Raw genomic sequence first — 12,416 nt, forward strand, 5'->3', positions numbered from 1 at the left:
TGCTCCCTGCCAATCCACTGTCTGGAAACAGTGTCATATATTTTGTTTAATTTTCTACCTTTTTTTCATTACAGGAGGAAAATTCTTGTTGCAGTTAAATCTCCTTGAGAGGAAGTACATGTCAATTTTATTCTTCATAATTTCTCCAAGAGTATCTACTAGATCAACTTAAATGATATAATGATATTGTGGTCATGTTTTATACACATAGACACACCAATTCTTATCTTTTAGGGCTTCTGACTAAGTGATATAATTTCTGGGATTCGTTTCAAAAATATGGGTGAACGTGAAGTTGCAATGGGGTGAACACTATGAATGGATAATTATTGAAGTTGGGTGATAAGTATGTAGTGTCTACTTTTTAATGTTTAAAATTTTCCATAATAAAAAGTTTTCTGAGATCAATTATAAGAACCTCTATGTTTAAGGCCCACTACACAACTTCTACTATGTCAGCTGAGTAAGAACAAAGGAGCTGAGAGCAAGCCTTTATGGTCAAAAGGGGCAGAACACAAAGGAACATGGGGTGAATAAAAAAGAAACTGAAGGAAAAAGAAACAAGCTAATGGCAGTCTTCAACTGCTGTATCTTATCAGTTCAGAAGAAACCCCTCCTGAAAGGGTATAAATGAACTTATCTACAGAAAAGAAGTAGAGTTACAGATGTAGAGAAGAAATTTATGGTAACCAGGGGATAACGGAGTAGGGAGGGATAAATTGAGAACTGGCATATACACCCTACTATACATAAAATGTGGGCTTCCCTTTTGGCTCAGACAATAAAGCGCCTGCCTACAATGTGGGAGACCCAGGTTCGATCCCTGGGTCGGGAAGTTCCCCTGGAGAAGGAAATGGCTACCCACTCCAGTATTCTTGCCTGGAAAATCCCATGGACAGAGGAGTCCGGTAGGCTACAGTCCATGAGGTCATAAAGAGTCGGACACAACTGAGTGACTTCACTTCACTTCATATACACAATGGGTTTCCCTGGGAGCTCAGCTGGTAAAGAATCCGCCTGCAATGTAGGAGATCTTGGTTCAATTCCTGGGTCAGGAAGATCTCCTGGAGAAGAGATAGGCTGCCCACTCCAGTATTCTTGGGCTTCCCTGGTGACTTAGCTGGCAAAGAATCTGCCTGTAATGCAGAAGATCTGGGCTCGACCCCTGGGTTGGGAAGATCCCCTGGAGGAGGGGACAGCTACCCACTCCAGTATTCTTGCCTGGAAAGGAGCTTGGCAGGCTACATATATCTACACATATCTATATATGTATATATCTATACATGCTGCTGCTGCTGCTAAGTCACTTCAGTCGTGTCTGACTCTGTGTGACCCCATAGGCAGCCCACCAGGCTCCTCTGTCCACGGGATTCTCTAAGCTAGGGAGTGGGTTGCTATTTCCTTCTCCATATATCTATACATATCTATATATAAATTATATATATATATATATATAAAAGATAATTAGTAAGAACCTACTAATACTCTGTAATGGCCTGTAAGGGAAAAAAATATCTAAAAAAAGAGTGGACATTTGCATAACTAAATCACTTTGCTTTGTAGCAGAAACTACCACAACATTGTAAATCAACTGTACTCCAATAAAAACTTAAAAAACAAACAGAAGACAGCCCCTCCTGATCAACCCACACGTCCAGGACCTGGCACTAAGCCAGGCTGACAATAGCTTCCCCACTTTATGTGTGACTGGGAGGTCGCAGAAGCTCTACCCAACACCTTGTTGTTACTGCTGCCACCACTGCCTGGTCCTTAATTTAGAGAGTGAGATTTCACAAATCACAAAACCAATCTGTCCTGTTACAAACTCTGGCTAAATAGAACCTGGATCACCATGGTAACAGCAAAAGCAGGCGAGGGGGTGGAGAAGGGATACTACTTCATTACAGAGACAAAAAGGCTGGTGAAAAGCAAAAGTCAGAGAAAGCATCCCATCCATGCCTGAGGATCCATCCCAGAATTCTGTCCCCCTTTCAACCCTCCATGGCCTCCCTTATATAACTAGGTTTATAAAGAGCCTAGTCCGTGCACCGGGAAGCTATCATTATCTCCATTTTGCAGAAGGGAAAACTGAGGCTCAGTAAGGCCAAGAAATTCTCTAAAGGCTATTAGGTGCCAAAGCTAGGACTGAAGCCCAGATCTATCTAGTGCCAGGACTTATGTTATCCCATCCTGACCCTGTAGCATTTAGCACTTGAGACTGTCCATTTTGAAATTATCCATATAAACCTATAAGTCATCCCTTATTAAAAAAATACACAATGGAAAACAAAAAAAGGCAAAAAGTAGACATAAAAATAATTCTTAAGCATTTAAAGGTCCAGAGTGTTTTCAGAACTCATATTTCATTTCCTTGCTCTCCCAAATTTCAACCATATAAGAATGAAATATTAGAGTATAATAATAAGAGGAAAGTCTCTTTCCATCATAGAAACCTGAAAAGAGACACAGAAACAAAGAGCTGAATTAAGGGTTGGCCAAACAAGCAATATTCTAAGACATTGAACTGTATTTAAAAATCATTGGGATAAATAAAAATTATACTATTCAGTTCAGGTCTTCTCATATAACTCCTCAAAGAGTACAATGTAAGTTAGTCTTATTCTTGTTCAGGGTCTATAATAAATCCTTTATTTAAACATTTGAAAAAGTGGTAGAGAAAAGAATATTTATCATCACAAACTGGTTTCTACAGAAGGTATTTGTATTTGTTGTTGATGTTATTTTGGGGAATTGTTTGCTTGTGGATTTTTTATGTTTTGTTGAGCACAAATACAATTTTTATCTTCAGTATAGTTGCCTTGTCATACATGAAGAGAGAAATCTAGGTGTTCCAGCAGGAATTCCATGGCCAAGAGGCTGCTAATATAGAACATCCAACACCAACCACTCGTACAGCTGATGAATTCTCATCATGTTTTAGTTTTTGCATCATCCATTCTAGATTTAAATCTAGAAAAGTTTTATTTTTTAAGTTTATTTTACTGAAGTGTAGTTGCTTCACAATGTTGTGTTAATTTCTGTACAGCAAAATGATTCAGTTATACATATATATATATTCTTTTTCATATTCTTTTCCATTATGGCTTCTCACAGGATATTGAATATAGTTCCCTGTACTATACAGTAGGGCCTTGTCCTTCCATCCTGTATGTAACAGTGTGCATCTGATAACCCCAAACTCCCACTCCATCCCTTCCGCATCCCCGCTCCCTTCGTAACCACAAGTCTGTGGTCTCTATGTCTGTGACTCTGTTTGTTTCCTAGATAAGTTCATCTGTGTCATATTTTAGATTCCACATATAAGTGATACCATATGGTTAAATCTTGAAAAAAATTAAGACCTATCCCTCACACTTTTCATAAAAAGTAACTAAAAACAGATAACAGCTCTAAACGTGAAGCCTATGGACAGGGAAGCCTGGCATGCTGCAGTCCATGGAGTCACAGTCAGACACGACTGAGCGACTGAACTGAACTGAAAACTAAAAAACTTGCAGAAGAAAAATAGGAAAAAACATTTTGAGACCTTAGATTAGGCAAAGATTTCTTAAATATGGCAGCAAATCATGATCTGTAAGAAAAACAGATTGGAATTCTTCTAAATTAGCAACTCTCCTCCTCAAAAAACACCGTTAAGAAAATGAAAAGACAAAGCTCATAACAGAAGAAAATATTTGCAGAGCACATTTCTGTATTAAGTCTAAAACATGCGAAGAACTCTCAAAACTTAATAACAAATGCAAAAATTGTCCCAAAAAATTTAATCACTTTACAGTAGGCTAAACAATGGCTTCCCAAAGATGCCCACATTCTAATCCCTAGAGTTTGTGAATATGATACTGTTATCTTGCATGGCAAAAGACACCCCGCAAGAATATTTAAATTAAGGATCTTGAGATGGGAGATTATCCTGGATTATTCAGCTGGGCCCAGTGTAACTACAGGAGTCCTTGTAAAAGGGAGGCAAGAAAAAGCGATGTGACAACAAAAGCAGAGACATTGGAAGATGCTAGGCTGCTGGTTGGGAAGATAGATATTGTGTCCACGAGCCAAGAGTGCAGGCAGCCTCTAGAAGGTGGAAAAGGCAGGGAAATGGATCACTCAGAGCCACCAGAAGAAACACAATCCTGCCAACACCTTATTTCAGACTTTTGACCTCTAAAGTGAAAGGCCATAAATTTATATTGTTTAAAGCCACTAACTTTGCTGTAATTGGCTACAGCAGGAAAAGGCAGTAAACACATATGTATACATATATATACGTACACGCATATACATGTATACACACATTCTTTTCATAATTTTTCTTTAAACTGTTTATATGTATTATTCACCATTCTTTGTGGTAATATACACATATATATGTATATATGTATACACACATTTTAAAGAAAAACATTAAAACGTTTGTATATGTATGAGTAAAATATGTAAACAGTTTAGAGAAAAGTTACAAAGTGAATATGTATGTAATCATCACTCACGTCTAGAAATAGAAGATCACCAGCAGCCTAGAAATTGCATACACTCCTCCCTATGGTACACTTCTCCTCCTCCCAGAGATTATCATTATCTTGACTGCTTGATAATAATTGTGTTTTCCTTTGTATTTCCTTATATGCACATAGAAATTCACATAGAAGTGCATCTCTAACTAGTACAGTAATTTTGCTTGTCTTCTAAAATTTTTTAAAATATAGGTAAAATACACTGTTACATTGTAAAATACATGTAACATAAAATGTTCCATCTTAACCATTTCTAAGTGTACATCACTGTACAACAGAGCTCCTGAATGTTTCATCTTGTTAAATGGAAACTTTATACCTGTTAAACAAGGACTCTCATTCTCCCTTTCCCTTAGTCTTGGTAAACCACTGTACTTTGTTTCTGTGATTTTGACCACTTTAAATACTTCATATAAGTGAAATGATACAGTATTTGTTTTTTTGTGGCTAGCTTATTTCATAAATCGTAACACCCTCAAGTTTCATCCGTGTTCAATATGTCAGAATTTTCTACCTTTATAAGGCCAAACAATATTACATTGTATGTCTACACCACATTTTGTTTATCTGATTATCTGTCAACAGGGCATTTGAGTTGCTTTCACCTTATGGTTATCATGAATAATGTTACTATGAACATGGTTGTACAATTATCCCTTCAATACCCTGCTTTTAGTTCCTTTGGATACATACCCATATTGTGGGGCTACCCGGTAATTCCAATTTTTTGAGAAACACCATATAAGATATATGATTTACAAATATTTTCTCCCATTCTATGGGTTGCCTTTTCACTTTATTGTCCTTTGACACAGGGAAGTTTTTAATTTTGATGTAGTCAAATTAATCTATTTTTACTTTAATTGTCCATGCTTTTGGTATTATAGTCAAGAAATCATTGTCAAATCCAGTGTCATAGAAATTTTCCCTTATGCTTTGTTCTACCAGTTCTATAGTTTTAAGCCTTACACTTAAATCTTTGACCCATTTTTGGTTAATTTTTTATGGCTTTAGTTAAGAGCCCAGCTTCTTTCTTTTGGATGTAGAAAGCCAGTTTTCCCAACACCATTTGTTGAAAGACTATTCTTTGCCCCACTGAAAATCATTTGAGCGTGTATGCAAAGGTTTATTTCTGGGCTCACTATTCTATCCCATCTGTCTGTATGTTTGTCTTTATGCCAGTACCACATGGTTTTGATTACTGTAGTTTAATTTTGCTTGTTTGAGAACTATATGGAATCTTATTATTTGTATTCTTGAGGAGCTTGTTTCTTTGATTTGGCATTGAGAGATGGATTTGTATTACTGCTACAGTTCTAGTTTTTATTGAAGTATGGTATTCTATTCTCTGAAATGTATCCATTCTATTGCTGGTGAATATTTGATTCTTTCCCCCCAATTTTTATTTATTTATTTTTTTGGCAATGGATTGCTGCTGCTTGGTCTCAGTGACTTTTAAATTCTTTTTTTTTTTTTTAAGTTTTATTAAAGTATAAAGGAGATAGAGAAAGCTTCTGACATAGGCATCAGAAGGGGGTAGAAAGAGTACCCCAAGTTTTAAATTCTTTTTCATTGCCACCTGAGTCTATTTTGTAGCAGTCTCTTTTGACCTACCACATCAATGTGATTTTATCTTTTTGTTTCTTTAAGCATTTCATCCATAGCTATTTTATAGTTCCTGTCTGGTATTCTAAAATCTGCAGTTCTTGGTGGTCTAAACTTGTTTATTGTTTGTGTGGAATCTCGTTATTTTTTCATTTATCTATGTGGCTTTGGTGATGTTTGATTGTAAGCTGACATTTGGTTGATACTTATCTGCTTGAAATCTGTGGCTCAAATTGAGGATGCTTCCTCCAGATATGGTTTTTATTCATTCTTTCAGGAGGCTGGGACTGCTGCAAACCTGCAAGCATTTCTAACCCGTATTTGGAGCATCAGGAGTCGTAGACATCCCTGCCTTTCCATCCCTCCTCCATCGTGTCGCTGACCCAACAGCTTGGTTTCTGGATTGTAGGACAGATCCTGTCCTTTCATTTGCCTTCTCAGAGGCATGAGATTCATTGAGCTGTTGTTTTTTCCTTTGGAAAGTTCTCTATTTGCTGTGACACAAGCAATATAACAAAACTGTGTTTTCTGTACATTCTAGGTGTTTTGTAAGAGATTATCTGGTCCATTGCCACGTCAAAAGCAGAAGGCTTCCAGGTCTCATTTCTTGATAGGTTGGTAAGGCACTAGAGTTGTGCTTGAGAACAATAAATGGAAATCATTAGACTAACCAAACAAGGCTAATTTTTTTTTAATAAAATAGACAAGAGCTGGCTTGTTCTCAGCTGAGGAAAAAAGCTAAACCTGGAAAACAGAGAGGATTTATAGTAATTTGGGGAAGAGAAGAAGAAAAAGCGGTAACTGGAAAGAGAAACAAACTCTATGGGATGAGTCTGATTTAAGCTTTTGCTGTTTGGTGAGAGATGTGACTCATAAACCAACTGCAAATACGTCTATGTTTTACAATAATGTGAATTCGTATCAACTTTGGAAAAAGCAATGAAATTCTGAATTTGGCTCTGAGGTAGGTGAGAGTGAGAGTCATGGTCTACTACCTACAGTTGATCATATCTGGAGAATGAAACTTACCTTAATCTTCTTATTTTGGTCTCTTGCAGAAATGTCTTCACTATATTAAGATGTAATATAAGTCTCATAGTTTTTACAGAATACTAATATAAAAGTTCATTTGAAGAATATTCTGTCTTTTACAAAAACACATTTTAAGATATCTATTAAATTACTCAGTGTACCTTAAACAGGAACCCACACATACAAAATTTCCCCTCAAATTCAGTGCCAGGAAAAATTTTGCCTTGTTAGAAAAATATGTTTGCTTCTTTTTATCAGACTAAATAACCCATATGTTTCCTGTCTCAATTCATTTTCCTTAACTCCCAAAAAAGTCAGATCTAAGCTAAGCTCACTTGGGTGCCTGGCCCATCTCTGTCTCTGATCCTGCTTGTGTTAAAAGTAGCTTGATTCATATTAAATCATAAGAGTAACACATATTCATTATTCACTGTAGAGAATAGAGACACAGAAAATGAAAAACAAAAAACAATTGCTACTTTTGAGACCTTACTGTAGATTCTCTGGTTATACCATCCCCGCCCCCACCATCCCTGCCCCCACTCCAACTTTATTATTATTATTTGATGTCCAGAAGGAAAAACTGACTTGCACTTATGCGGGGGAAGGAATTTTTCTTTTTCTTCTACCCACTTAGGTTCACTGACTGGGACCCTGCAAATTAGACTGACAAAAGATAAGTTAACAAGGGAAAACAAACAACGGCATATTAACAAGTACATCACAGACTTGGGAGAACCCGGTGAGATTATAAAATATCTTAGCAAAGAACAATAATTTTGTAGAGAAGTGACAAGATAAAACGACTTTTAGTTTCTGGTGGAAACAGATTACAGGAAGGCAAACAGATGGGGAAATGAATGGTGGATAAGAGTTCATTTCAGCCAGGTTCGGTATAGAGGTAACTCTAGTGCCTTCTCTGGGCTGATAAGGGTCTACAATGGCCTCAGTGATTAACTTCTGACCTTTCTGATAGAGAGGAGTGGGGGTACATATTTATGAATTTACATCCTGCATTTAGGCAAATAGGGGAGGACAGAGAGCTTTTCTTGTATCTGCTCTTTTCAGATGCCTTCAGCTCAATGCCAAAGTGGCATATTTGAGGGTGGCAAATCCTGCTACCCTTCAGTTATTTAAACAATAAAAGGTATTTATTAGAAAGATCTGGTAAGCACCGAGTTCAACTGGAACACTCAGGCCTCAGAATGCACAGGAACCATGGTAGTCTTCAGAAAATGGAAATCACAGACAATCTCCCTGGGACTCATCTCCAGACTGCCTGTCAGCCAGCACGGAGCACTGTGTTTGCAATCCCACCAAGACTGCAGGGAATCAGGCAGGGACTAAGAGCCGGTGCAAGTGAGTGTGGGATGCTTCTGTTACCACCAAAGTGAACTGGATAAAAAGGAGTGCTTTCGAACCACCTGTTTTTCCTCCTTTCTGTGGGGTCACAGCCAAGTGTTCATGAATTTATGTTGCCCCACACCTACCACCACTGCTTGTGGGAAAGAAACCCTGGGCTCTCTCTCATTCTGGTGGGTTTCTGAACAGATATCAGTGACTGAGGACTGTGGTTTTCTGCTCCCTCCAGGCTCCTCCTACCCTTTATCCTGCCAAAGACAACTGGGTGATGAGAGGAGTGAGAAGAGAAAGTCCACACTGGACTGGAGGGTGTAGTCCCCGTAAGTACATTACACATATGCATGCTAAGTCGCTTCAGTTGTGTCCAACTCTTTATGACCTCATGGACTGGTCCTCTGTCTGTGGGATTCTCCAGGCAAGAATTCTGGAGTGGGTTGCCATGCCCTCCTCCAGGGGATCTTTCCGACCCCGGGATCGAACCCACGTCTGTTATGTCTCCTGCATTGGCAGGCAGGTTCTTTACCACTAGCACCACCTGGGAAGCCCATATTACACATAATTAAAGCAAAATAAAAGCTGATTCTATTTATTTTAAAAATTATTAGGTGATCGGAGTCTATTCTACACTTTCAACAAATGAGAAATGAAAGGCAATATCCTCAGATGTGCATCTAAAGCAGTACTTTGCAATACTTATGGGCACATTCATTTATAGAATGCTAGTGCACTTGGTGATATTAATATTAATTTTGAGGAAGGAGTTTTGGCAGTCAACTACATTTGGGAAACATTGTATACTATGTTATATTTTTGGATATGCAAAGTGCCCTGTATCAAACTAAAAGCTCTAGGAAATTCTAGAATTTCTTTGCTGTCTCTCTAATATATAAATATATACACTAAAATTATACAGTGATTATATTCCACAGGGTAAGTAAAACTGCAGACATTTTTCTTTGTTTTGCTTTTCCTTTTATTCTGATTTTGATATTATATTCCAATTTTGATATTACATTCTGATTTTTATGTAACACATACATTTTAAAAGTTAACAATTTATACAAAATATATGACAATTTAAAGATTATTTTAAAACTAAAGATTAAATAGCTGTTAAATACAACAAATAAGGAGAATTTATTCTCATCAAACACCAAAAGTGTTTGATAATGTCTCCCATTATCTATTAAAATATAGCACACTGTCCATTAAATATCTGAATTGGATACGTGCTGAATGAGCATAGCAATATCATAATGTCTATAAGATTAATGTAGTATCCCTATATCGTTACACAAATACTCATCCATAAGATATACTGCATTATCAATTTAAAAGGTCTTCATATTCTTTTACCATTATGAGTAACAAGGACATTATTTTAAATATCCTTTGAAACCAGCGATTGGCAAATTTTTTATATAAAGAGTCATATGGTAAATCTTTTAGAATTTGCAGGCTAGAGAGTTGGACTGTAAAGAAGGCTGAGCGCCAAAGAATTGATGCTTTTGAACTGTGGTGTTGGAGAAGACTCTTGAGAGTCCCTTGGACTGTAAGGAGATCCAACCAGTCCATTCTGAAGGAGATCAGCCCTGAGATTTCTTTGGAAGGAATGATGCTAAAGCTGAAACTCCAGTACTTTGGCCACCTCATGTGAAGAGTTGACTCATTGGAAAAGACTCTGATGCTGGGAGGGATTGGGGGCAGGAGAAGAAGGGGACAACAGAGGATGAGATGGCTGGATGGCATCGCTGACTCGATGGATGTGAGTCTCAGTGAACTCCGGGAGTTGGTGCTGGACAGGGAGGCCTTGCGTGCTGTGATTCATAGTGTCACAAAGAGTCAGACATGACTGAGCAACTGATCTGATCTGATCTGAACTGATAGTCTCAGTTGCAGGGCTTCCCAGGTGGTTCAGTGGTTAAGAATCTGTCTGCTAAAGTAGGAGACACAGGAGACGTGAGTTCCCATTCCTGGGTCAGGAAGATCCCCTGGAGCAGGAAATGGCAACCCACTCCAGTATTCTTGCCTGGGAAATCCCATGGACGAGGAGCCTGGTGAGCTACAGTCCATGGGGTCACAGAGAGTCGGACACGACTGAGCATGCATGCACTACCACAATCTCAGTTGCAATTACCCAACTCTGCTGTCTCAGTTAAGTGCAGTCACAGACAATACCTAAACAAGTGTGTACAGGTGTGTTCCAGGAAAGCATATTGATGGACACTAAAATCTGAATCATTTTCTTTTTGTATGTTATTAAGTATAATGACATTTTAATTTTTTTCCAATCATTTGAAAATGTAAAACCATTCTTACTTCACGGGCCATGTGTAATCCCCGCCCATATCACAGTAGCACATGGGAGAAGTGATGCTACATAATGTCTAAGATGCGGTTTTAAGGACCATACGTTTCTGTCTTGGATGCATGCTCTCTCTCAGGTCTCTGCCATGTTGTGTGGTGAGGCCCACAAGGCAAGGAGCCAAAGCCACTACCCAATGTTCACAGATGAACCGAGGCCTCCTGAAAACACACATGAGAGTAAGTTTGGAGGCAGATCTTCCTCTTCCAGTCGAGCCTTTAGATGACTGCAGCCTTGGCTAACAGCTTGCACACAACCTCATGGGAGATTCTGCAATAAAGTCACCCCACTAACTCTCCTAGAATTCTAACATCACAGAAACTGTAAAACTGTGTATTGGGCTTCCCTGGTGGCTCAGTGGTAAAGAATCCACCTGCCAAAGCAGGAGACACGGGTTTGATCTCTGGTCTGGGAAGACCCCATCTGCCACAGAGCAGCTAAGCCAGTGCACCACAACTACTAAGCCTGTGTTCCAGAGCCCGGAAGCCCTGACCACTGGAGCCCATGCACCCTAGAGCCTGTGGTCTGCAACAAGAGGAGCCACTGTAACGAGAAGCCCCTGTGCCACAACGTAAGTAGCCCCCGCTTGCCGCAACTAGAGAAAAGCCCGCACAGCAATGAAGATCCGCACAGCCGAAAAAACAAACAAACAAAAAGTGTGTATTCTTTGTAGCTGCTAAGCTTGGGGGTAATTTTTTATGATTCATAAATTAGTACAGTACGTATATTCGACCAAGGTCTGTTGGGCTCCTAACACTAACCCTTCACATATCGCTGCTCTCAAGAACACTCTGCTCTGACTCAAACCCAACAGCTTGTGCGGGTGCCCAGTCTACGAACCTTGCTGTACTAAGACACTCGCTGAAACCAAGCCTTAACTCCAGCCTTTGGAATGTCTGTGTGTTACATGTGGAAGTAGTAAAAGAAGAGGGGGGGAATGTTCCTACACATTATTTTCCATAAAACACTGGTCAGATTTTCTGAATCTTGTGGTTTAAAGTATCCTTCCCTCTCAAGAAAAAACAAGAAATTTAGTCACTGCTTCTTAACCTGCTATATAAATCTCCAGCTCTCCTCAATCACCCTTTTCAGTATCTTTCCACACAATACATTTTGTCTTTGAGAATTGTGCTTTATTTTTTGATCAGTCACCTGATTTTCCTTTAAAATGCACAATCGATTCCACTGTTTATTGCTTCTTACTTGTCAGTATTAAAGGTCCTGTGATTGTTCAAGATGACATTTTGTAAAACATAAGGCAGGAAAAGCAAGAAAATAATACTCTGCCAAGTCAATCACATGATCCTGACAGAAGCTTGGAGCCAGGCCTGTCGTCATTAGCAGGAAATCATCTTATTGTATTTTGTGGTTTCAGCGCAGTGGAATGTTCATAAACCCCTTCTATACATTCAGAACGTGACTGGGATTGTGCATTCTGTTTCATTGTGAAGGGGTTTGTTAGTCCTGAGCATGTGGGCACGTGTATGCAGGAGGCAACAAGAGACAAGGAGTGGGAAGTGGGA

Source organism: Bos grunniens, chromosome 11 (assembly GCF_055505025.1).
Source record: "Bos grunniens cultivar Pamir isolate PY7600 chromosome 11, Bosgru_T2T1.0, whole genome shotgun sequence".
In the NCBI taxonomy this organism is placed as follows: Eukaryota; Metazoa; Chordata; class Mammalia; order Artiodactyla; family Bovidae; genus Bos; species Bos grunniens.